Here is a 27,449-nt window from a genome sequence, read left to right as displayed (position 1 = left end):
AATGTTCATCATTTTGGTTACTTCGAGATTCACCTAGAGCAATGCATTGAAGAAGACGAGTTAAAGGATTACCAACATATTTTACGTGGAATCTGCTTAGTGGACGACGAAACATCTAAACAAACTCTGAAGTATAGGTTACAGTATGCAAGATTTAGATTCCCCACTGGAGAACGAAGATGTCTAGTTAAAAAGTACCTTTACTGCTTCCGAAATAAAGAGACTATAAAATCAGGAATTCATGCCACGGCTTATGTCACAAGTGATTGAACAGATTCCGTGGAAGGAACTCAATGACCATATTCAAACCGTGGTTCATTACCATCAATTATTACTAGAACTGTATCCGTTCAATTTGGGACGACGCATAGTGTGTGTCTTAGTGACTTGTTTTCTGGGATTTCGTTTACCAGCCGATTCCTTTTGGACCCTTTACGAACAGTATTTACCACCCAATTCAACATGAAAGTGGTGCCTTTAAATGTTCACGAGACACTCCTTTTGCTCAAAGCCTTGCGTTTTCATCTGGATACTTCTCGACCTCTACGGGAAAAAAAGATTCGTCAACTTTTAGCTACCCAAGACGTGTATGACGATGTGTGTGTAGCTTGTGACTTACACATGCACTGGACAGATGTCCGTGCCTGGAAAAAATGGGATTTTGAGCCTTGGACCCAAGAAGTGGCCCAGTATGCACGAGAGTTGTGATCCTTCCTTTCAACGTCCAAACAAAAATGTTACTTTTCAACCTGTGTTAGTGACGGTGCCAGAAGAAGAACCCGTCACCCAGGACAGGACTGTCGTGGACATGCCTGAAAGACCCTTTCGGGAGGACACTTGTGTGACCTTACACCCTATAGAACTGGTCAGAACCTTACCCAAAACATGTTGTACAGACACTTGTTTTTATTCCACGTTGATGGTTATCATGTGCCTTTTATCGTTGTACTTAAGCCTTTGGCCTTTATGTATTTTTGTCTTTCGTGTTCATGTTTAAAACATTCAATAAACGTGTCCTGAAAAAAGTATATAAACTCTTGTCTTGTTTGTTTTCGTGTCACAAGTGACATTCCTAACACTATGGCTACCTCTGCTCTCTCTGCTCCCTCTTCCTCCACTGTCAAAGTCATCGACGAACACTTAGATCGTGCCAGTTGGGAGGCTTTGTATCTTCGCCATCTCTTTAACATGCTCATTGCTGGACCTAGCGGTTCAGGCAAAACCGATTCGTCAAACGTTTGATCGAACATAAACATCATTTGATCGATCGTCCACCTCAACGCATCGTGTGGTGTTACAAAGAGTGGCAATCGGCGTACAGCCTCTTGCGAGAAAGTCAAGGCGATTCCATTGTGTTTGTGGAGGGCATTCCTAAAGAAGACGACGGCATCGTCTCTGACTCCCGTCAAACCCATTTGGTCATTTTCGACGACATGTTAGGAGAAGACGAAGAAGAAATTAAACTGTGGTTCACGCGCAAAGGGCAATGCCAGTGTCGTTTACATCACCCAAAATTTGTTTCAACAAAGTAAAGCCCATCGCACCAACAGTCTCAATGCGCATTACGTGGTCTCGTTTAAAAGCCCTCGAGATAAATCGCAAGTGCAAGTCTTAGCCAAACAGTTAGGGACGCCTTGGCTGACTCGGGCGTACGACGATGCCACCCAAACACCACACGCCTATTTACTCGTCGATATGAAACCTACGGCCCCCGATGATTTGCGATTTCGTACCCACTTGTTTCACCACTGGGGCCAAGACGGAGGGCCTGTCCTTTACGTCTCTTTCCTCGACTTAATTTCACTCCAAAAAAAGAAAAATCTATAAAAACCTCAGACACATTTCGTCTGTCTCACACAGTTTGAACATGACGTCCCTTCAGTCACATCTTCCCGTCAAATTGATGCGTGCCTTGTATGGCATCAGTCGAGAAAAAAATCCACAAATACGAGCTCGTGTCTTAGAAGCTAGTCTCAAAGAAGTCTTACGATGGTTCACGGTGACAGCACGTCAATTACTCCAAGGGATCATTCAGATTCCTCATCAAACGAAACGCTTTTTTGATCGAAACAAAGTCGCTTTGACCCAACTGGGCGATCCTCGCATCGACACTCAAACCAAAAACAAATCATTTTGAAACCTGGAGGGAGCGGTACTCTAGGAGGGGTCATCATTCGCTCTCTCTTAAGATGGGATCCTAATGCCACGGTGGCAAGACCAGGTCCCCAAGGAGAAACGTGTCTCCAAGAACTTCTCCAGTGGCGGGACCCTCCTCTTACCAGACACCACCCCTCAAAAAGAAAAGCCCCCAGAAAAAGAAACAGAGAAAAAGTCCCCAGAAAAAGAAAAGCCCACAGAAGAAAACTAGTCGCAAGAGAGGCACTTCAACCAGGATGCAACCTTACACTCGCAAACCACGACCTGTCACGACGGTGACCGCGTCTCCGGTAGCCTCAGGTTCAGTCACTTCTCCGTTGATGACACCAAGAACTGAAAAGTACTTGGAGACGTTGATCACACCAAGAACGTCTCCGTTGATGACCCCAAGAACTTCCCCAGTGGCAGGACCGTCCAATTAAGCGGCAGTGGCCGCTGCTCACAAAGTACCTTCTCCCAAAATCAAAGTCCAAGAGAGATCGGGCATGTTACAAAGTTTACTGGATTTGTCCAAGCAAGAACTGGCTCGATTTAGTCCGTTGCGTACCCCTGCACGACGTGTCATGCCTGTCCTCAAGTTGATACGACGTAAAGACAATCAGTGGCGACGCGTTCCAGTATAAAAAAGGTCTGTGACTAAGTACGGGTATCAGTGTTTTGGTGCTGAAGACTCAAAGATGTCACCCTCCAGAAAACATCCCTCTTCTAAAACCCAAGGAAAGAAAAGGAAAGGACTGCCTCCTCGTTTAGTCAAACATGGGGACATGTTATCTGTCCTGTCCAAAGCTTCTCCACCCCTACGAAAAAAACTCATTCAATCAGCCTCCAAAGAGGTCATCGATACCGTGAGCGAATGTTGTTTGAACGTGTTGAAAGGCACGATCCCTTTGTCCAAACACCAGAAACAATGCTTAGGCAAACATCGTCACGTTCTTCGCCAAATGGTTCAAAAGAAAATTGCCCTTCGTCAAAAAAAGATGTTGGTCCAACGTGGAGGAATTTTACCCCTCTTGCTAGGCCCATTGCTGAAAGGAGTCCTGGGAACCATGTTGGGAGGACTGGTGGGAGCAAGATAAAGAGGCCCTCTGAAGTCCCAAGATCTCAGAATCGACCCCTGACAACCCCATGGAAGGACGAAAACTAGCTTTAGTCCCTTACAAACGATGGATGGAATACCATCGTTGGCAAGAACAACCCACCCCACATTTACCTCCCAATCCCCATTTGAGCGAAATGCCCCAGTTACAACACGAATTGCAGTCCTTGATGGATCGCCAAGATTTGTCCGAAACAGAAAAATCGCAAAAGTACGGTCAACTCTTGCAACCACTGCAACTCTTTCACCAGAAAGCTTTAGACGAAACAGCTCTACCCACTCTAAAAGATTTTAAGACCTTGATGAAAAGTCCAGCACCATCACCAGTACCACTACCACCACTATCAGTGACCAAGACAGAAAAAGGAGAAGAAGAGGAAGGGTTTCAAACTCCACCTGAAAAAGTACGCAAGTTAACAACACCACCTACCTCCAGAATTGGATGGATTAAAAAGATGATGACCACTCCTTCTTCATCAGAAGAGAAAAATAAGGTGAAGACAGAAGTGAAACAAGAAAAAATATCCCCTGTTCAGACATCCTCCTCCTCCTCCTCCTCGACACCTATTTCCGGGCGCACACGCAAAGCATTACAATCCAAGAAAGTACCCCAAGAGAAAAAGAGTAGCATCTTCCAAGAGTGGGTGCCTTATTAACACACAAACCAACAAATGGAAAAAGTCTTAGCCAGCATTTACTACGATCCCTCCCATCCTGCAGGTTACGCAGGAGTTCAAAAATTGTATCGTGCTGCCAAAACTCGACTGAAAAGTCTCCGTTTACCTCAAGTGCAACGATGGTTACAAGAACAAGCTACTACACTTTACACAAACCCATTCGACGCAAGTTTTCCAGAAGTTGCACCCAAGTGGAAGGCATCGATCATCAATGGCAAGCCGATTTAGCCGATGTCTCTCATTTGGCCAGCTACAATCGCGGGTACAAATATTTGTTTTGTGTCATCGACGTCTTTTCCAAATTTGCTTGGGTCGTGCCCTTGACTTCCAAATCGAGCAGCGAGTTAGTGCGACCCTGCACCGGGTGTTGAAACAAAGCGGTCGTCACCCTCTTCGATGGCAAACGGACAAAGGCACCGAATTTCTGAACCAAGTTTTCCAAAAAGAATTAAAGAAACGTGACATTCATTTTTTTCCACCGTGAATCCTGAAACCAAAGCCAGCATCGTGGAACGTTTTCAACGCACTTTGAAAGAACGCATGTAGAAATATTTTACGCATCACCACATTGTGAAGTACATCGACATCTTACCACACCTGGTGCAAGCGTACAACCAATCTTACCATCGAAGCATTGGACGTGCCCCGCAAGAAGTGACTCCCGAAAACGAAGTGCTGGTGTTTGAGCGCCTGTTTGGTGCGTCCCCGACGAGGGCTGTCCCCAAGAAAAGTGGAGTGTTGGACGTAGGAGATTGGGTACGCATTGGCAAAACCAAACATACTTTCGACAAAGGTTACGTATCTAACTGGACCACCGAATTGTTTCGTGTCACTGGACGAGTGCAATGTCGTCATCCTGCCGTCTATAAATTGGAAGACATGAATGGAGATGTGCTCAAAGGAACGTTTTATTTGCCCGAGTTACAACGTGTCACCAAAAAAGAAGACGACGTGTACGACATCGAAAGCATTCTCGAACGCAGAACCCGTAAAGTGGGCGAATGACGTGTCAAAGAAGTCAAAGTACGTTGGAAAGGATATCCGCCCAGTTTTGATTCTTGGATCGACGCTTCGCAAGTCATCGACTATAAAAAGAAGTGACCATCATGCCCTTTCACACAGACGCAGCTACGTCGACCACTCCTTCACCCATTTCTTCTCTGCAAGATTTACAGAAACAACCCCTGTGGGTGTGGTGTGGAGAACGTGTGCCTAAAACGCAAATCGTCTTTTTCTGCCAAATCTTCGTGGTGTATTGTGTCATCGGGGCAGCCATTGCCAATTTGAGTTTGCAACAAGGAGACAAACAATTGTGGACCATTTTATTGAGCAGTTGCTTCGGTTACCTGCTTCCTAATCCCTCCCTGAAATTCACCTCGAACGGGAACAACGGGAACCTTGTGTCCAGTGCCGGTGTCAGTCACCACTCCAACAATAATAACCCCATTTTGGGCGGAGACACTCCTCTGACGTCCAGTAACCCCTCGGACAGCCACAGAACTCTGGAATTATGAACAATAACAACCAATCTTACTTAACCTTACCCAGTGACAGTTCCATGGAGGTGTTTCCCAACGACACGTTGTGCTTTTACACGGCCAAATTACCTCGGCCATCCAATCAGACCACGAAGCCCTTTGGGAAGTGGCTTTAGTAGAAATCATTCACCCGGCCCAAGTCCTCAATGTCGTTCCCAATCAAAATTTTTTTGATGTGGAAGTTCATGACGAACCATTGCAACAGTACTTGGATACCAATGGCAAATATGACAAGAAAACCCCTGGCACAAAAAATCAAAAGTACACCACCTATCACTTGTTCATTCCCCCAGGCTATTATTTTAGTGATCAACATTGGTCAGCATAATAGCCTCCAGGTTTAATGTCGTGTTTATGAAAGCTTTGGAAAGTGTCAAAAAAGTGTCACCATGGAATACCACAAAACAGCTCGTCGCTTCTTGATGAAATTTGACGGGAGTAAAATCGTGTCCATTTTATTTTGTCCTGAATTGTTTGACATGTTGGGCGGAGACATGGACATGAGAATGGCCATGATCAAGAAAAAGAAATTACCAATCATTTACGACAACGAGTCTTTTACCAAGTTATTTCGTGCCCCGGTAGAACTGAACCAAGGACTGAATTTGATGTTTGTGTACTCCGATGTGGTGGAGTATAACGTGGTGGGACACACCTCTGTGCCGTTACTGCGTATCATTCCTTTCAAAGTGGATTCTGCCACGACCGCTGACGAGGAAGGTGGAAACACTTACCACGTTCACCGCGAATTTGTACATCCTCACTATTTGCCTGTCAGTAAGTCGTATTTGGACACGGTCAACATTGCTATAAAAGGAGATCTGGGACAAAATATTTCATTCACCAAAGGAAAAGTCACGGTGAAACTCCATTTTCGAAAACGGTTCTCTCACGATTCGTAAGTCATGTATCCAGTGTATCGAGGGGTTGCATGACAGCAAGGACACGGTTTAGGAGATATGTTAAATTCGGCCTTTCGTTCGGTGGCCGCGGTGTTGAAACCGATGGTGACACGCGGATTGCACGCCTTGAAAGATGCGGCATTGACGTAAGGCAAAGAATTTCTCCAAAATGTCATCATCGACAAACAAAACCCCAAAGAAGCCTTCATGAGGGCAGGCAAAAATGTCTTGTTGCAAACGGGCAAAGACCTTTTGGGCCGACGAGAAACACCTATAAATGCCCTTCACGCTACTGAGTCAGGCATTCAGCAAGGACAAAGCAGAAAGAGACGACGAAGAAAACACCCTTTCACCAGACTTCACACGTCTAAAGCTTGAAAGGCAAAGAGAAGAAGAACCGTTCGAGACTTAGACGTTTTCGATTATTGAAAAAACAGAAAAAAATGATGCACCGAGAGTCTTGCGCCTGTTCCAAGTCGGAACTGGATCTGTTTGCCATGCCCCCCACCATGATGACCATGCAAGAATCCCAGTGGGTGGAATTTCATCCCGTCTCCTCTTTGACGGATTCCGCTCCCATCGAGTTTGAAATCAAAGGTCAGCCCGAAGATTACATCGATCTGAATAGCAGATACCTGTAATTGAAAGTGAAAGTGATCAAAACGGACAACACTAATCCAGGAGGCGATGCTAGAGTAGCTCCTGTCAACAATTTCATGCATTCCTTGTTCAGCGAAGTGGACTTGTACTTGAATAACAAACTGGTCAGCAGCAGCATGGATACTTACCCATATCGTGCCTACCTGGAAAATCTCTTGACGTACGGAAAAGAAGCCAAGAATACTCATCTGGATGCTTGCGTGGTATGGAAACCTGACACGGCAGGTGTAGCCACGTTTAACGACACAGTCCTAACAGAAGATGACAATCCTCACAATGTGGGGTTTAACGACCGCCGTAAGAAAATTCTGCAAGGGCGAAGTTTAGAACTGATGGATCGTTTGCATTTGGACATGTGGTTACAAGAAAAGTATTTGCTCAACGGGGTGGATATCCGTCTGAGACTGAATCGCAGCAGTGCCGCTTTCCATTTGATGGCCCATGCCAATGAATACAAAACTATCATTCAAGAAGCCCGACTTTACGTGCTTCGTGTGGAAGTGTTGCCTAAAGTGGGAAACGACGTCAGTCACACGTTGAGCAGAACGACCGCCAAGTATCCGATACGACGCGTAGAAGTGAAAACGTTCACCATTCCCGCTGGACAGCGATCTATGATCGAAGATCATCTGTTCCAAGGACAGTTACCGAAGCGTTTGGTTGTTGGTATCGTCAGGAATTCAGCCTTCAACGGAACCCACGATCAAAATCCTTTTGAGTTTCAACATTACAATGTGTCCAAGATCGAAGTCAGTCGCGACGGCAAGACCTTGTGTACCCGAGCCTTTGAGCCTAACTTTGGTGTCGCGAAGAATTATTTGAGATCGTACTTGTCCCTGTACGAAGCCACGGGACAGTTAGGAACCAACACCAGTCACGGTATTACGTACGACGATTATGCAGGAGGCTATGCTTTGTGGGGTTTTGATTTCACTCCAGACCAAGGCAGCGACGAGGGACATTTCCACCCTATAAAATCCGGTCAGATTCGTGTGGAACTTCAGTTTGCAAATCCACCTCCAGATCACAAAGTGAACGTCCTCCTGTATGCAGAATTTGACAATACCATAGAAATCAACAGTTTGAGAGAAGTCATTCTAGACTATTAGAAGCCATGGAAGACTGTTATCCCTCTTTACCTAGTGGAGAAACTTTGGAGATGGAATGTGAGGAGACCGGGGAAGAAGAATCTCAAGACAAAGACGAAGAAGTTATCATGATGAAGTCGAGATGGCCAGAACAAGAAGCCCATTTAGTCTCCTGTTTTGCTACATTCCTGGCAGATATAATGAAAGAATTGATCAAGGAAGAGTGTTATGGATGTCACAACGATCATCCCAGTCAAATTCAACACGACAAATGTCTGATGTTAAGTCAAGAAGAAAAATTGGACGAATATCTGGACAAAGCTTGGGATCACATCGAATTAGAATTCGTGTTGAACGAGTGGTATAAAGGTCAGGATAAACATTCTTCTCCTCCATTAACGTCTCTGGAGTGCCGTCGCATCGAATCTCTCTTGGACCAGAGTAAGAAGTCGGAGCTAAACGCCTTTTACTTGTCAGACATTTTCAAGCAAAAATTCAGGATCGAATTGATCACTTTTCATTACCTGTGAAGAAAAAAACACACAAATCAATGGATACCTGGGAACTTTATTACCTTTTGAACCACAGCTCGTACACGGCTTCTTGGAATCCTGTCGTCTGTGCTAAAGATGAACTCCCTCATCGTAAACCTCAAGACCATCTAGCTTATGTCATCAACACGGACGACAGTCATCTCCCAGGAACCCACTGGATAGCCGTCTACTTTCCTTAAGAAGGATGTGTGGAATATTTCGATTCGTATGGATTGCCTCCTTTGGAAGACGATATCATTGACTTTATGAGAAGAAATGCTCAGACCACCCGATTCAATAATGTGAAATTACAAGGCACAGATTCCTTGGTGTGTGGACAATATTGTGTGTATTTTCTGCATCATCGCAACCTGGGCTATTCCTTAGAACATTTAGTGACTCATTTTGATCCTCGTTCTTCTTCTAGAAACGACGTGAAAGTAGATCAATGGTTTTGTGACCATTATGCTTATCTTTTGTCTCAAGCTAGGAAACGTAGTGTCCATCAATGGCCTAATGACTTTCAACAGTGGAAATCACAATTTCATTCACAACGTTGTCAGCCTTGTCCAAAATAATGTGTTAGTTGGAAAAAATGTTTGTCATTTGAAAAAAAATGTTTGATGTTATATTGTTGGATTATTGTTAAAAATGTTAGAGTTGTTTGTTAGTGTTAAGTGATTTTGAATAAAAAATGTTGTTTTGAAAAAAATTGCCTTTGTCTTTTTGTTTGGCTATAAGAATTTTGATTCATGCTCTTTGACTTCTTACTATCCCTCTCATGACACTCATTGAACGTTCTGACTCTAAAACCGTGTAGGGAAGTTTTCCTTCACGTCCGCGCTTTGACTTTAAAAACCGGGGTAATTTCCAGTCCATCCATCCATTGCCGACTCATCCTCCTACGAAGATGTGCTCCAAACTAGCTAAGCTAAACGAAGCCTACGTGAATATGCATAGGGTCAGACACAGTCTGATACCGAAGCCAGAAGAGATAGAGAATGTGAGAATGTTAAAAGTCACTGAAGACCTGACAGAAGAGCTCTTCAGAGAAGAAGTGAACAGGGAGAAAGAAGAATGGACAGAGAAGTACAGACTTCAGAAACAGCAGAGAGAGCAGCAACAGCAACAACAACAGTAACAGCAGCAGCAGCAACCTGAACCTGACAGAGGCTTTGTCGATTGTCGTATCGACACCAAAGAGTTCTTCTTCTCTTTCCGAAGAAGCAGACCTATCGTCAGAAAGTCTATCGTCAGAGGACGTCGCATTCTTAGAATATAAAAGATCGCCCTAGCTTCAACTTCGCACACAAAAAAATCCAGCCCTTTCCAAGGTTACCCCAATTTCTAGAAAAGAAATAACAATCGATTTGCCAATGTGTGTATGAAGAGTAGTGTGAATATAAACACTGACTCTTTTCTGGTGTAATTGTATGTGTTAGTGTTTGTAAGCACTCAAGTACGTTTGTGTGGATAGTAGATAATGTTGTTTGATGTTTGACGTGTGGGAATAGTAGATTTGGGGTTTGTTTATTGCTGCTCCGCGTATGTGGATAGTATATTATTAATGAAAATTTTTAAAATAGTAATGGGTAGTAAAAAACAGTGAGTGTTTCTTTTAGGTCCGCGCGTTGTTTGGTTATGATCTAGATAAAATAAATTTTGTTTTAGGGAATGTTTTCCTTCACGTCCGCGCTTTTAGTATAAATTAAAAACTAATCGTCAGTTGGGCTACCCATCATCGACCTGTTAACAGCAAGACAATGAATACAAGAATTGTAAAGCTTCTAGAACTCCAGATGCACCTGGAATATGCCAGGCGTATAATGAATGAGCTGGCTGCAGAGGCCATAGTAGAAGAGGCAAGGATAAAGAAAGAAGAGGAGGAGAGAAGACAGAGGGAAGAGGAGGAAAAGACAGAGGATTGGGGTGCTGAAGCCAATCATCCTCCCTCTGCGCTCCCAGTCAAAAGAAGAGTGAAAGGAGATTGGAGTTGGAGATGTGTGTGTGGTGCCAGGCCGGGAAGGTGCCATCATTAACCAGGTGCCCTGGAGTTCATGAAAAAAAACAGCCCTTTTCAGGGCTACCCAAACATTTAGAAAAGATATAGTAATCTATTTGCCAGTGTGTGTATGTAGAGTAGTGTGAATATAAACACTGGCTCTTTTTTTCCTAGTGTGAGTGTATGTGTTTGTGTTTGTAAGCGCTCACGTACGTTTGTGTGGATAGTAGATTATTGGGTTTTGTAAGAGCTTAAGTCAGTTTGTGTGGATAGTAAATTTGGGTTTGATTTTAATGCTTTGCGTGTGTGAATGCTAGATTTTGGGTTTGTTTATTGCTGCTTCACGTATGTGAATAGTAGATAATATGAGATGAGAAAAGTAGGGGATGTTTTCCTTCACGTCCGCGCGTTTTAAGTAATGATCTAGGTAATATAAATTTTGTGTCTTAGGGGGATGTTTTCCTTCACGTCCGCACTTTAACTATAAGAACCCACAAAGTTCGTCATTCCACCATTCTGCAAAGAATAAAAAAGAAGATGGCTTCGAACTACCTTGATAAAATGAAAAAATTGCAAGACGTCCTGGACAATTTGGGCATGATGGAGCAAATTTTAGTTAGGCTAAACTAGGATCACTATTCTTATAGTCCCCATCGAGTGAAGATGGAGATTAACAACTTACGAAAACTAAAGGAAATCGTCAGTGATCTGTTGAAAGAAATAAAGGAGGAGAAAGAGGATGAAGCGGAAATGTTAAGGATGAGAGCATGGAACGAAAAAATTGAAAAAGAAGAAGAAAATAAGAAGAGGAAGAAAGAAGAGGAGGAAAAGCAGAAAGAAGAGAAAAAGAAGAAAAAGGAGTAAAAAATGAAAGAAAAGAATAGAAAAAGTGTAGGACAGAAAATAAGAAACTGGTGGAGAAATAGAAGAAATTAGAAGAAGAAACCCAAAGGCCCTTTTCAGGGCCACTCATAGGTCTTGAAAAGATCTTGACTTTCAATTGCCTAGCCCATTTTTTGTATTTTTTTTTAAAAATCCCATGTTAAATTCCCCTTGTCCCTAAAGTAGTTTTTTTCTCCCATGTTAAATTCCCCTTGTCCCTAGACAAGCCCAAACTCTATTCCCCTGTTCAATTCCCCTTGTCCCTAGAGTGGCACGACAATATCGCCCATGTTAAATTTACATAGTCCCTAGACAGGCCCAAACTCTATTCCCCATGTTAAATTCCCATTGTCCCTAGACAAGCCCAAACTCTATTCCCCATCTTCAATTCCCCTTGTCCCTAGAGTGACCCAGCAATTTTCCCCATGTTAAATTTACATAGTCCCCAGAGTGGCCCAGGGGTGTTTTTAATGGTAATTCCCATTGTCCCTAGGGTGGCCCCATTCACTACTACCGTAATCTGTGCAGAGGAGTAAACGTTTATAATCAATTTTGCTGACATGCTGCATCAGGAAGTCTTGCCCTAAAATGGCATAGGGGTCTATATCGCAAACTAAGACAATCGTTCTATAAACTGAGGAACCAAGTGCTAGTGGCATGTTGAAACATCCGTGCACTCTTAATTCTTTGCCGTTTACGTCGAGTAACTTTAAGTGGGTTTGCTCTAGTGGAGGTTTCGTATCATCATCCATCATCAAGTATTGATCATATGGAAGTATTGTAGAGGTAGAACCGCTGTCTATTTGGAAATGTATTGGTAATCCATAGAGGTCACCTTTCACAAAAGGACCATTATCCCATTTCCCTGTTGTTTTCCCAATATGCTCCAAACGTATACAGTTTTCATATGCGTCAGTCCCATTCTTTTCTTCGGAAGGCCGTTCCTTATCCATCAACTCCCGGCCTACAGAGGTGACGGCTTCAAGTTTTCCTGTCCCCTTGCATTTTCTGTTCTTGGCTTTCTTCCGTAACTTTGACTGGTAATACTGGTCTGAGCTTGACATTTCTTATAAACGGGACAATTCCTGAAAAAGTGGTCTGGTGCACTGCATATGAAACAGGTCTTGTTTCCGGTATTCTTACTCGAAGATTGATTTTGGCCCTGTCTGGAAAATCTGGTGTTCTCCAGTCGCTCAAGTCGTTCAGTAAGCAATCTAATAGACTTCTCAAAGTGTCCTATCGATTTCTGTCTGTATATTATTTACATTCTTTCCTGGATCACTATGACTGAACACGCCTCTGACGGTTGATATTCTTCCCTGATCACCCATAATGGCCTCGTATCTTTCAATTATTTCGACTGCCTGTGCAACGGTCTGACAGTCTCTGTCTATGCATCTGCATTTCATTTCTAGCGAAATACATTTATAAAGCTGGTTAAGAGCTCATGCTTCTTGAGCTCTTGAATCAAGGTTGACATGCCCTCTGTGACATCTGTCTTAAATCATCCGCCAATGCTGCGATCGGCTCCCCAGTCAAGCGCTTACGTGATTCCAGTCGAGACAACCATCTGCTCTGTTGTCTTGTACTGCCAAATCTTTGTCCCAATTGTCGGACTAATGCTTTGTAAGATCTCTTTTCTTCTGTAGATAAACTAATGTAAAACGTTCTGGCTGGTCCTCTCAAGCTTGCGACCAAAGCTAGAACTTTTTCCGATTCTTTCCAATGCCCAAGCTCTGCGCAGATTTCAAAATGGGACATATATTCTTCCCAATCTTCAGGTCCACTAAATGGTTCTGGCTTAATACTAAAAACACTACTAGTAGTAAGGTGGGGCACATTAGCGACAATGGGAATTAGCATTACAGAGACCCCTGGGTCAGATTAGCGACAATGGAAATTTAACATGGCGAAAAATCGTGGGTCAGATTAGCGACAAGGGGAATTAACATGGGAATAAATCGTGGGTCACTCTAGCGACAAGGGGAATTTAACATGGGAATAAATCGTGGGACTGTCTAGCGTCAAGGGGAATTTAACATAAGGAAATTGAACATGGTGGGTCTGTATAGCGTCAAGGGGAATTGAACATGGTGGGATTGTCTAGGGACAATGATGGTAGAGGGTCAAACACAACAGAGACAGAAACATACATACACTAGTACAAGCGTGGGACTTATATATAAAACATTACCAAGACCTGAAATCTTGCTGGGGTGTTCAAAAATTTGCATAATTGTAATGATGCTATAAATAGCTATAATCAAGGAAATGCTCAACGACAAAATGGATGTGACTAAAAGTAACGCTAAAATGACGAAATTGTCCCAGAATTTAAAGGAAAATAAACATATCCCCGAAAATTACGTTAAATGGTTTAGACTAAAATGGATAAAATTAGTAACTACTTACAATATCAACTTGTGTGACGATCGTGGATAAATACCTATGTATCTATAATCAGCTGAAATTCCTATGAAATCCCACTATCTATTTATAGCTCCAACTTGTGGGTTATTCCTTTGGAAAATCCCACTATCTTTTTATAGCCTCAGCTTGAGTGACGTTCCTGTTTATGAATTCTAGTATATATGTATAGCTACAAAATGTGGAAATCCCCAAGTCGATATTTATAGTCTCAAAATTTCCAGCGTCAGTGACGTCACTGTACTGAACACTAGGGGATAAATGGCAACAGTGTTGCAAGTGGCTGACCTCAATAAGCGCTACTGTAGGTAGGTAGGTAGGTAGAGTGTATCTGATAGGGATAAAGTGAGTTTTATAGGGACAAACAAAGACCAATACACACACACACACACAACATACGCGCGCAGACACACACACACACACACGCACACACACAGACACACACAGAGGGAAGAGGAAAAAACAAACCCCAAATATACTATCAACACAGAGGGGAGATAATACAAACCCCAAATAAACTATCCACACAAACGTACGCGAACGCATACAAACCCCAAATATACTATCCACACAAGGTCGCTAACGCATACAAACCCCAGACATACTATCCACACTCGGGAGGAAGAAAAAAAAACAACCAAATATACGATCTACACAACGTACGCGAACACACACACACACACACACACTATAAAATGGATAAAATTAGTAACTACTTTTAATATCAGCTTCTGTGACGATCGTGGATAAATACCTATGTATCTATAATCAGCTGAAATTCCTATGAAATCCCACTATCTATTTATAGCTCCAACTTGTGGGTTATTCCTTTGGAAAATCCCACTATCTTTTTATAGCCTCAGCTTGAGTGACGTTCCTGTTTATGAATTCTAGTATATATGTATAGCTACAAAATGTGGAAATCCCCAAGTCGATATTTATAGTCTCAAAATTTCCAGCATCAGTGACGTCACTGTACTGAACACTAAGGGATAAATGGCAACAGTGTTGCAAGTGGCTGACCTGAATACGCGCTACTGTAGCTAGGTAGGTAGGTAGAGTGTATCTGATAGGGATAAAGTGAGTTTTATAGGGACAAACAGAGACCAATACACACACACACACACAACATACGCGCGCAGACACACTCACACACACACACACGCACACACACACACACACACACATACAGAGGAAAGAGGAAAAAACAAACCCCAAATACACTATCAACACAGAGGGGAGATAATACAAACCCCAAATAAACTATCCACACAAACGTACGCGAACGCATACAAACCCCAAATATACTATCCACACAAGGTCGCTAACGCATACAAACCCCAAATATACTATCCACACTCGGGAGGAAGAAAACAACAACCAAATATACGATCTACACAACGTACGCGAACACACACACACACACCACACACACACACACACAAACACACACACACGCACACCACAGAGGGAAGAAGAAAACCATTATACACTATCCACACGGAGTGAAGAAATAACCCTTTATATATATACTATCAACAGAGAGTGAAGAAAATAACCCATTATATTCCATCAACACAGAGTGAAGAAGAAAAAGTTTTTTGAAAGAACCTAAGCCCTCACCTGCAATGACCAACTCTGCCAAACACCTACACCCCACCCCCACCCCCACTCCCAACACTACAAAACCCATTTAACCCGTTATTTTATGGCATCAGTGTGTGCTTCAGGAAACATCAAGACACAAAATGATGGATGAATAGACTGATTATTGTTTACGGACTTGCATGCCTAAAGATCGTGCGTGAAGGAAAACATTCTTCCATTTCAGTTCTAACTAAAACATGATCCAGAGGGATAGAGAGAGGTGAAAGAGCACAATTTCATAAAGTGTGAGTAAAAACAAAACACGCCATCCTTATTATACAATGTCAAGACCAAGAGACACTTACGTTTTCTTTCTGGTCTATTCTCTTTTAGAAGGTAGTATGAAATTTCACATCAGGGCCAACGCATCGGCTCACATTGTCAGTTTTTCCATTTCCATGTCTTTACTGGCACAAGTTCTTCATCATTTTCAATTTCTTCTTCTTCTTCTTCTTCTGATGAATCCCTCTTCTCTGTTTCGTCTTGTTTCTGTTTCTTCTCTTTTCTCGTAGGGCACTCTGAATTCCAATGTCCTTTCTCCTGACAACGATATTAGGTATCTTGACTTTTGTCTCTCTTTCTTAGACGAAGCAGGTATTTTGGAGACAAATACCCATTTACCTTTGCAGATAGAGCAAACTTCATTAGCACACACTTTCGTATGACTCTCATCAAATCAACGACCAAAAGAGTAAGTTTTGTTGCCACTTTCGCCTGTGAATTATGCTTTCGTATGTCTTTTAGCAAATATTTGACCAGCAGGTCGATCTGTGCTGACTCTTCCATCTTCTTGATCGTTTGAGAGTGGAATGAATACTCTGACGCTAAGACACTCTCCTTATATACAGGGACCTGCTGCGTATGAAACCTAGTCAAATGTAATTTTGCAATAAGATGAAACGATTTCATTGAGGAAGTAAAAGGCAATGATGTACCGTATCGCCTCACACAAAACCTGAAGTGTTAGCTCAGATCCGTGTCAGCGATTTCGAAGACGACATAACTGAGCTTTCATCAATGCTCTCCATTTATGCCACAAAACCACGAGTCCTGATTCACGCCAAAAGAAATTTCGTTCGGTCCATAAAAAATAGTATCACATCTGAGAAACGCAAAAACGAACTTCCAGAAAACTGAGAACGACGGCTTACACCTACAACGTGAAATGTATGAGTTCAAGTAGTGCGTAAAACTTAGTCAAATTAAATTTTTATAGTCAAGACGAAACGATCTCTTTTCGAACAAGAAAGCAGACACCAAGCGACAATGGCGATCTGTGTCACACAACACTTTTCAAAATGTATATGATCAGAGGTTTGTTCTAGCAATCTGCACGGTTAAATTAAATGTTGATGTATTTTGTAATAAGACGGACACAATTTCCATGGGATCGCCCATGGAACCATTGTTCGTGCATTAGTTTAATTTTTTAAAATGTTTTTTTTACATAAATCGCCTATAGGATAGACCCAGTAAAGCATGGCCATTCTCGTCACTGTGTGAATAGCTACTCAAGTCAATTCGAAGTGTACGCGGTAAGAAAATAAGTATAGCCAATGAAATGGCTTACAACGGGTGATGCATTGTTTTGTTCTAGGACTGTGTGGCATAATCATCCCTATGTTCTTGCGTTGTTACCATTACAGTGCAGACAGACTGAAATGTGAACTTACAAGCCCTCTTTGTGTGTTGTACCATTTCTTCTTACCACATCAAAATACTGAGCGTCACAGTATTGGTTCGCGTTTTCAAGCTGACCATTGTTTTTATATCTCACTTAAACATTTTAACATAAACACTCACACTCACATCGGTAGAGTCAGAACAGATGTGTTACAGTATTGAGGGGCATGTTATCTTTTTTTTCTTCAAACTAATAAATTTGGGGTTTGTATGAAGTAAAGAACCGAAAGTACAGTGAAACTCAAGGATGATGACCCAATCTGTCTGTCTATTGATGTGTGTATTTACTTAAGAAGAAATATGACCTCTAAAACACAAAGAGATACGGCAAGCATGATTAGAATGAACATAACGATGTTTTCCTTCACGCCCGTGTAATTTAGAGCTTCAATCCTCTTTGAAGACAAACTTGGTCTCCTTTTGTAGGGCTTGAAATAATAAAAAACCTGAAAAAATCTTAAGCACTTTGCTATAGATAATTTCATCAACAGACTAAACAACATAAATACCGTTACAACACTAGAAAGCCTTAAATCTTCTATCAAAAAGAAATGCATCAAAAATTAAAGATTAACGATAACTAACCAATGAAACCGAATTTAACAAAGGCAGTGACATGTGAAGAAATGGCTCTCACTTTGGAAAGGTAGGCGAATGTACTCTGTCATGCGCCATCAACATGAAAACAAATTATAAACAGAGAGAAACCTGAATCAAAATTCAGTTGTTTTTTTCTTCAAAATTGTTTCGTTTCTTTTTCCTTTTTTTGGAACAAATCTAAGCACTAATATAGAGTGGAAAAGGGAAAATGCACATACAAGCTTCGATATTTCTGAAAAAATGAGGGGATATTCCTAACGTTCATAACCACCTATGGACTTGGACTTGTCTGTGACTTATCCACAAAACAAGATGTACATATTTCTGGTCAAGCTGCAAGTGTGTGCGTGTTTTTGAAAATGGTAAAAATTGGATATACAATTTTCTCGTGACACTTATAAAGTGAAGAGTCTGTGCAAGTGTCAAAAGCCAAAGTCATATAAGTTTTGTATTTTGTACGGCTTGTAAAGATTTCCACTTTAGAAAATGTGAAGTATCACAAGTTATTATCACAAACAGAAGTGGAACATAGGGGCTTGCAAGAAAGAAAATAACCCAGACAGTTGGTGTCATCAAGAGTGCTAGAGACGGTACCCGAACTTGCTTGCTTGCTTACTTGAATTAAAGTGATTTTCGCTCTAATGGAGCATATATCACTGGTTTAATAACGCACCGCGTGATTTTTAATTACTCCTGGGGAAGGAAAGAGAGCCTAATCCCCAGGATTTTATGTACTCACAGACTACTTTTAAATTTAGCCACTCAGGTGTAGGACTAACTAGTCCTTAACAACCTGACTGAAAGGCTTTAAACATGAGTGGGAATAGTCTCACCACACACTCATTTTTCTGTCCGAGCGTGGTAAAGGAGGAAAAAGGTGCTCAAAAAGACAGCCATGGGTGTTAAGTACTCAACAAAACGCTAGCCCGTACTTATTTCAAATCAAGTCCCGTTTTTGCTAATGGACAGTAAAAAGTACCAATAATGTGTTAACCACTTGTGCAATTAGTTCAAATCTAACGAGTCTGTTAAATTTCCTACTTCCTAACATATCTATCTAATATTAGTACTTAGTGTAGTGTACATAAAAATAGCCATACTGATCTTATTTAAATTATTATGTCTAAGAGACATATACCAGTTTGGTCACTGTTAGGTTTAAAAAGTTAAGTTTGTTGCGGTGTTCCAATGGGTCAAGTTTGTTTCGAGAATAGTTTAGTCAAGGAGGGATACCAAGCCAAATATGGTTCCCTAGTTAATAAAAATCAATCTTTTGGAGCCCTAAAAGAGGCTGTTTTTTCTGTTAGAAGGTAACACGTCTCTGTTTTGCTTTCACGTTCTTTCTGGCACTCCTAGTCTCATGATTCTTGATATCAGGAAATGCGTAGCCATGATGGGCGGCAATGTAAGCAGCGGCTTCTACCAGTTGACTGTGGGGGTATCCAGTGTAGGTTTGTTTGTAGAATTGGGGAAGAACTCTGACCCTAATCCCCATTGAGAAGGTCTTGGTTTAAAGGTGTCTAGAGATTTGTAGGCAACGTATTGTAAGACTCTAATAAACTACCCTGCTTTGTTGACGTCATACAATGCTTGATCTAGTCCCATTTCGGTGTACTTCTCAACGAGGGTCAGCGTCCCCCTCCTCCTCCTCCTCAACCGCCTCAATTTCCTCTTCTGGTTCTGATACTAATTCTTTAGTTGAGGTAGATAGTTTCAAATCCGCTGCTATGGTGTCTGTCGCTGTTATTGTTGTTGTGGTTGTTCTTTCAGCTGAGATTGCCTGCAGTATCGGAGTGAGAAAAGAACGTTGTTGTTGTAGGGTTTAACGCCATTTTTCAGCACGCGATAGGCTAAACATGGCGGCCAGTATTAATGGTGGAGGAAGAGCCCGGGAAAAACCCGGAAAGAACCACCGACCCACGAGAAGCTACTGGCAAGCTTTCTCACATACCCACATTAGCCGAATCCGACACTAGAACTCACGCAGACAAAGGTGAGATGACAGTGATCCGTAACGGAGAGCGCTTTAGACCACTCGGCCACTCGGGGCCCCAGAAAAGAACGTAGTGCCTCCGATAATTACATTTGAGTTTGCCATACCGTTTGTCTAACATAATTGGCCCTTTGTTTTGGCACCACTCTTTCCGGGGCAGGTTGTTTGTTAGGTATAGTCGGATGTTGACTAGATGTTATTTGTGTTCTCGAGGTGGGTGGAGTGCTAACTGGCTAGGTCTGCATTTCTTGCTCCTGTTACTGTTGCGTATATTTCTTCCCTCCACACCGAGTTCTGGGCCTAATTCTTTTAATTTCGTTGTACCCGAACTTACATTATCCATATTATCATCAATAAAAAAAAACGCACAAACCTAAAAGAAACACTCACTCACTTTTTTACAGAACATTACTATTTTTTAAAATTTTGATAAGCGACGGAAACGAAGGACTTAGAGTCGCACTTTCTAACCAAGATAAAGAAATCATGTGCTGATAGACTCACTTCTGTATTTTTTCTTCTAACTAGCTAACATATCATAGGCAATGGAATGTTATTTCTTTTCGAGAGTATGGGGTAGCCCAGAATTTTTTTTTTTTTTTTGAACTTGAAGCTATGGCGGTCGCTTAAGTTATAAGATGGCGACCTCTTCTGACGACAGGCTTTCTCACAGGATAAGGTCTGCTTCTTCGGAAAAGAGAAGAAGAACTCTTTGGTGTCGATACAACTGTTGAAAAAGCCTCTGTCAGGTTCATGCTGCTGCTGTTGCTGCTCTCTCTGCTGTTTATGAAGTCTGTACTTCTCCATCCATTCTTCTTTCTCCTTCTTGAATTCCTCCTTGAAGAGCTCTTCTTTCAGGTCTTCAGTGACTTTTAGCATTCTCACATTTTCTATCTCTTCTGGCTTCGGTATCAGACTGTGTCTGACCCTATGCAAATTCACGTAGGCTTCGTTTAGCTTAGCTAGTTTGGAGCACATCTTCGTAGGAGGATGAGTTAACAATGGATGGGCAGACTGGAAACTTCCCCGGTTCTTAAAGTCAAAGCGCGGACGTGAAGGAAAACATTACTACACGGTTTTCTAGCCGGAACGTTCAAATAGTGTCATGGGAGGGATAGAGAGAAGTCAAAGAGCATGAATCAACATTCCTATAGCCAAACAAACCACAAAGGCATTTTTTTCTTCAAAACACATTTTTTTTTATTCATACTAACAAACAACTCGAACATTTTTTTAACAATAATCCAACATTATAACATCAAACATTTTTTTCAAATACCAAACATTTTTTTCAATTTACAGTCTACTTTAAACAGGGCTGACAACGTTGTGAATGAAATTGTGATTTCCACTGTTGGAAGTCATTAGGCCATTGATGGACACTACTTTTCCTTGTTAGAGACAAAAGATAAGCATACTGGTCACAAAACCATCGATGTACTTTCACATCGTTTCTAGAAGAATGACGAGGATCAAAATGAGTCACTAAATGTTCTAAAGAATAGCCCAGGCTGCAATGATGCAGAAAATACACACAGTACTGTCCACACACCAAGGAATATGTGCCTTGTTATTTCACATTATTGAATCGTGTGGTCTGAGCATTTCTTCTCATAAAGTCAATGATATCGTCTTCCAAAGGGGGCAGTCCATAGGAATCAAAATATTCCACACATCCTTCTTGAGGAAAGTAGACGGCTACCCAGTGGGTTCCTGGGAGATGACTGTCGTCCGTGTTGATCACGTAAGCTTGATGGTTTTGAGGTGTGCAATGAGGGAGTTCATCTTTAGCACAGACGACAGGATTCCAAGAAGCAGTGTACAAACTGTGATTCAAAAGGTAATAAAGTTCTCAGGTATCCATTTTTTGTTTTTGTTTTTCTTCTTCACAGGTAATGATAAGTGATCAATTCGATCCTGACTTTTTGCTTGAAAATGTCTGACAAGTAACCGTTTCTTCGCCTTGTCTCCCAACTCTGATCCAACAGAGCTTCGATGCAATGGATCTCTTGAGTTGTTAATGGAGGACAATAATGTTCACGCAAGCCTTTATACCACTGTTGTAACACGTCTTCTTCCGAGATGAGACTCCAAGCTTCGTCCAGATATTCGTCCAATTTTTTCTTCTTGACTCAGCATCAGGCATTTATCGTGTTGAATTTCACTGGGATGATCGTTATGACATCCATAGCAATCTTTCTTGATCAATTCCTTAATTTTTTTCTGTCAAGACTATAGCATAACAGGAAACTAAATGTGATTCTTGTTCTGGCCATCTAGACTTCATCATGATGACTTCTTCGTCTTTGTCTTGGGGTTCTCCTTCCTCAGGATCTTCACACTCCATGTCCAAAGAATCCCTACTATACAAACATTGATAAAAGTCTTCCATGACTTCTAATAGTCTAGAATGACTTCTCTCAACCTGTTGGTTTATATCGTATTGTCCAATTCAGCATATAGGATGACGTTCACCGTATTATCTGCGCGTAGATTTTCTGCAAACTGAAATTCCACACGCATCTGGCCGGATTTTATAGGGTGAAAATGTCCCTCCTCGCTGTCTTGACTTACAATTCGTTAGAGAACCGTTTTCGAAAATGGAGTTTCACTGTAACTTTCCCTTTGGAGAATGGAATATTTTGTCCCAGATCTCCTTTTATAGCAATGTTGACAGTGTCTAAATACGACTTACTGACGGGCAAATAGTGAGGATGTACAAATTCACGGTGTACGTGATAGGTGTTTGCACCTTCCTGGTCATTGTTTGTGGTACTATCCACTTTGAAAGGAATGACACGCAGTAACGGAACAGAGGTGTGTCCCACCACGTTGTACTCCACCACATCGGAATACACAAAGATCAAATTAAGTCCTTGGTTCAGTTCTACCGGGTTTCCAAAAGCTCTGTAAAAATCCATATTACTTTTGATTTTGGGGTTCATATTGTTTGCGACCATTTCTGCATGTCCACCCAAAATTTCAAACAAACTACCATTGAACCTGAAGGACAATGTGTCCGTATCTTGAAATTTGATCACGAGACGATGAGCCACTTTATGGTACTCAATCTTCACACTTTTTTTGGCTCTGTTCAGTGCTTTGCCAAAGGCTAAGTTGAACCTGTCCGCAATAGTGTCCACCAAATGTTCACCACTAAAATAATAACCTGAAGGAATTTTCAAGGTGTATATAATGAAGGCTGGATTGCTGGCTGGTCTCGTGTCCCCTAAAAACCCGATTTTGTTGATTTCTTCCTCCAATTGGGCATTCAGGATTTCCACCTCGAAAGTGTTTTGCTTTTCGGTGATGTTTTTGATTTGTGTTGGGTGAATGATTTCCACTAAAGCCACTTCCCAATGGGCTTCGTGATCTAACTGGATGGTCTGAGGTAATTTGACCGTGTAACAGCACAACGTGTTCTTGGGAAACACCTCCATGGAACTGTCACTGGGTAAGGTTAAGTAAAATTGGTAGTTATTGCTCATAATTCCAGAGTTTTGTGGCTCTCCGAGGCGATACTGGAAGTTAGAGGAGTGTCTCCGCCCAAAATGGGGTTGTTGTTGTTGTTGTTGTGGTTGTTGTTGTTCGACTGGTGACTGGCACTGGCACTGGACACTAGGTTCCCGTGGTTCCCGTTCGAGGAGAATTTCAGGGAGGGATTAAGAAGCCGGTAACCGATGTAACTGCTCAGTACAATGGTCCACAAGTGTTTGTCTCCTTGTTGCAAACTCAAATTGGCAATGGATGCACCGATGACACAATACACCACGAAGGTTTGGCAGAAAAAGACGATTTGCGTTTTAGGCACACGTTTTCCATACCACACCCACAAGGGTTGTGTTTGTAAATCTTGCAGAGAAGAATTGGGTGAAGGAGTGATCGCAGTAGCTGAATCTGTGTGAAAGGGCATGATGGTCACTTCTTTTTTTAGTGCGAAGCGTCGATGCAAGAATCAAAACTGGGTGGATATCCTTTCCAACGTACTTCGACTTCTTTGACACGTCGTTTGCCCACTTTACGGTTTCTGCGTTTGACAATGCCTTTGATGTCGTACACGTCGTCTTTTTTGGTGATACGACTTGATTTGAAATAAGTACGGGCTAGCGTTTTGTTGAGTACTTAACACCCATGGCTGTCTTTTTGAGTACCTTTTTCCTCCTTTACCACGCTCGGACAGAAAAATGAGTGTGTGGTGAGACTATTCCCACTCATGTTTAAAGCTTTTCAGTCAGGTTGTTAAGGACTATTTAGTCCTACACCGGAGTGGCTAAATTTAAAAGTAGTCTGTGAGTACATAAAAGCCTGGGGATGAGGCTCTCTTTCCTTCCCCAGGAGTAATTAAAAATCACGCGGTGCGTTATTAAACCAGTGATATATGCTCCATTAGAGCGAAAATCACTTTAATTCAAGTAAGCAAGCAAGCAAGTTCGGGTACCGTCTCTAGCACTCTTGATGACACCAACTGTCTGGGTTATTTTCTTTCTTGCAAGCCCCTATGTTCCACTTCTGTTTGTGATAATAACTTGTGATACTTCACATTTTCTAAAGTGGAAATCTTTACAAGCCGTACAAAATACAAAACTTATATGACTTTGGCTTTTGACACTTGCACAGACTCTTCACTTTATAAGTGTCACGAGAAAATTGTATATCCAATTTTTACCATTTTCAAAAACACGCACACACTTGCAGCTTGACCAGAAATATGTACATCTTGTTTTGTGGATAAGTCACAGACAAGTCCAAGTCCATAGGTGGTTATGAACGTTAGGAATATCCCCTCATTTTTTCAGAAATATCAAAGCTTGTATGTGCATTTTCCCTTTTCCACTCTATATTAGTGCTTAGATTTGTTCCAAAAAAAGGAAAAAGAAACGAAACAATTTTGAAGAAAAAAACAACTGAATTTTGATTCAGGTTTCTCTCTGTTTATAATTTTTTTCAAGTTGATGGCGCATGACAGAGTACATTCGCCTACCTTTCCAAAGTGAGAGCCATTTCTTCACATGTCACTGCCTTTGTTAAATTCGGTTTCATTGGTTAGTTATCGTTAATCTTTAATTTTTGATGCATTTCTTTTTGATAGAAGATTTAAGGCTTTCTAGTGTTGTAACGGTATTTATGTTGTTTAGTCTGTTGATGAAATTATCTATAGCAAAGTGCTTAAGATTTTTTCAGGTTTTTTATTATTTCAAGCCCTACAAAAGGAGACCAAGTTTGTCTTCAAAGAGGATTGAAGCTCTAAATTACACGGGCGTGAAGGAAAACATCGTTATGTTCATTCTAATCATGCTTGCCGTATCTCTTTGTGTTTTAGAGGTCATATTTCTTCTTAAGTAAATACACGCATCAATAGACAGACAGATTGGGTCATCATCCTTGAGTTTCACTGTACTTTCGGTTCTTTACTTCATACAAACCCCAAATTTATTAGTTTGAAGAAAAAAAAGATAACATGCCCCTCAATACTGTAACACATCTGTTCTGACTCTACCGATGTGAGTGTGAGTGTTTATGTTAAAATGTTTAAGTGAGATATAAAAACAATGGTCAGCTTGAAAACGCGAACCAATACTGTGACGCTCAGTATTTTGATGTGGTAAGAAGAAATGGTACAACACACAAAGAGGGCTTGTAAGTTCACATTTCAGTCTGTCTGCACTGTAATGGTAACAACGCAAGAACATAGGGATGATTATGCCACACAGTCCTAGAACAAAACAATGCATCACCCGTTGTAAGCCATTTCATTGGCTATACTTATTTTCTTACCGCGTACACTTCGAATTGACTTGAGTAGCTATTCACACAGTGACGAGAATGGCCATGCTTTACTGGGTCTATCCTATAGGCGATTTATGTAAAAAAAACATTTTAAAAAATTAAACTAATGCACGAACAATGGTTCCATGGGCGATCCCATGGAAATTGTGTCCGTCTTATTACAAAATACATCAACATTTAATTTAACCGTGCAGATTGCTAGAACAAACCTCTGATCATATACATTTTGAAAAGTGTTGTGTGACACAGATCGCCATTGTCGCTTGGTGTCTGCTTTCTTGTTCGAAAAGAGATCGTTTCGTCTTGACTATAAAAATTTAATTTGACTAAGTTTTACGCACTACTTGAACTCATACATTTCACGTTGTAGGTGTAAGCCGTCGTTCTCAGTTTTCTGGAAGTTCGTTTTTGCGTTTCTCAGATGTGATACTATTTTTTATGGACCGAACGAAATTTCTTTTGGCGTGAATCAGGACTCGTGGTTTTGTGGCATAAATGGAGAGCATTGATGAAAGCTCAGTTATGTCGTCTTCGAAATCGCTGACACGGATCTGAGCTAACACTTCAGGTTTTGTGTGAGGCGATACGGTACATCATTGCCTTTTACTTCCTCAATGAAATCGTTTCATCTTATTGCAAAATTACATTTGACTAGGTTTCATACGCAGCAGGTCCCTGTATATAAGGAGAGTGTCTTAGCGTCAGAGTATTCATTCCACTCTCAAACGATCAAGAAGATGGAAGAGTCAGCACAGATCGACCTGCTGGTCAAATATTTGCTAAAAGTCATACGAAAGCATAATTCACAGGTGAAAGTGGCAACAAAACTTACTCTTTTGGTCGTTGATTTGATGAGAGTCATACGAAAGTGTGTGCTAATGAAGTTTGCTATATCTGCAAAGGTAAATGGGTATTTGTCTCCAAAATACCTGCTTCGTCTAAGAAAGAGAGACAAAAGTCAAGATACTTAATATCGTTGTCAGGAGAAAGGACATTGGAATTCAGAGTGCCCTACGAGAAAAGAGAAGAAACAGAAACAAGACGAAACAGAGAAGAGGGATTCATCAGAAGAAGAAGAAGAAGAAGAAATTGAAAATGATGAAGAACTTGTGCCAGTAAAGACATGGAAATGGAAAAATTGACAATGTGAGCCGATGCGTTGGCCCTGATGTGAAATTTCATACTACCTTCTAAAAGAGAATAGACCAGAAAGAAAACGTAAGTGTCTCTTGGTCTTGACATTGTATAATAAGGATGGCGTGTTTTGTTTTTACTCACACTTTATGAAATTGTGCTCTTTCACCTCTCTCTATCCCTCTGGATCATGTTTTAGTTAGAACTGAAATGGAAGGATGTTTTCCTTCACGCACGCTCTTTAGGCATGCAAGTCCGTAAACAATAGTCAGTCTATTCATCCATCATTTTGTGTCTTGATGTTTCCTAAAGCACACACTGATGCCATAAAATAACGGGTTAAATGGGTTTTGTAGTGTTGGGAGTGGGGGTGGGGGTGGAGTGTAGGTGTTTGGCAGAGTTGGTCATTGCAGGTGAGGGCTTAGGTTCTTTCAAAAAACTTTTTCTTCTTCACTCTGTGTTGATGGAATATAATGGGTTATTTTCTTCACTCTCTGTTGATAGTATATATATAAAGGGTTATTTCTTCACTCCGTGTGGATAGTGTATAATGGTTTTCTTCTTCCCTCTGTGGTGTGCGTGTGTTTGTGTGTGTGTGTGTGTGTGTGGTGTGTGTGTGTGTGTTCGCGTACGTTGTGTAGAT

At 41.4% G+C, this 27,449-nt stretch overlaps 1 protein-coding gene and 1 pseudogene across 2 annotated transcripts in view; one reads left to right on the top strand and one right to left on the bottom strand.

Moving 5' to 3' along the window:
• LOC149805906 (cadherin-99C-like) overlaps positions 1-27,449 on the top strand; it is a 148,808-nt gene that overhangs the window by 68,176 nt on the left and 53,183 nt on the right. The gene's annotated exons all lie outside the window — the stretch shown is intronic.
• On the bottom strand, positions 12,762-13,398 carry LOC149805909 (uncharacterized; annotated as a pseudogene).

The sequence above is a fragment of the Sinohyriopsis cumingii genome, chromosome 2 (assembly GCF_028554795.1).
Source record: "Sinohyriopsis cumingii isolate HCF-2022 chromosome 2, ASM2855479v2, whole genome shotgun sequence".
Taxonomy (NCBI): Eukaryota; Metazoa; Mollusca; class Bivalvia; order Unionida; family Unionidae; genus Sinohyriopsis; species Sinohyriopsis cumingii.
Note: the sequence above shows the minus strand (reverse complement) of the source record. Positions and strands in the feature narration are given on the sequence as shown.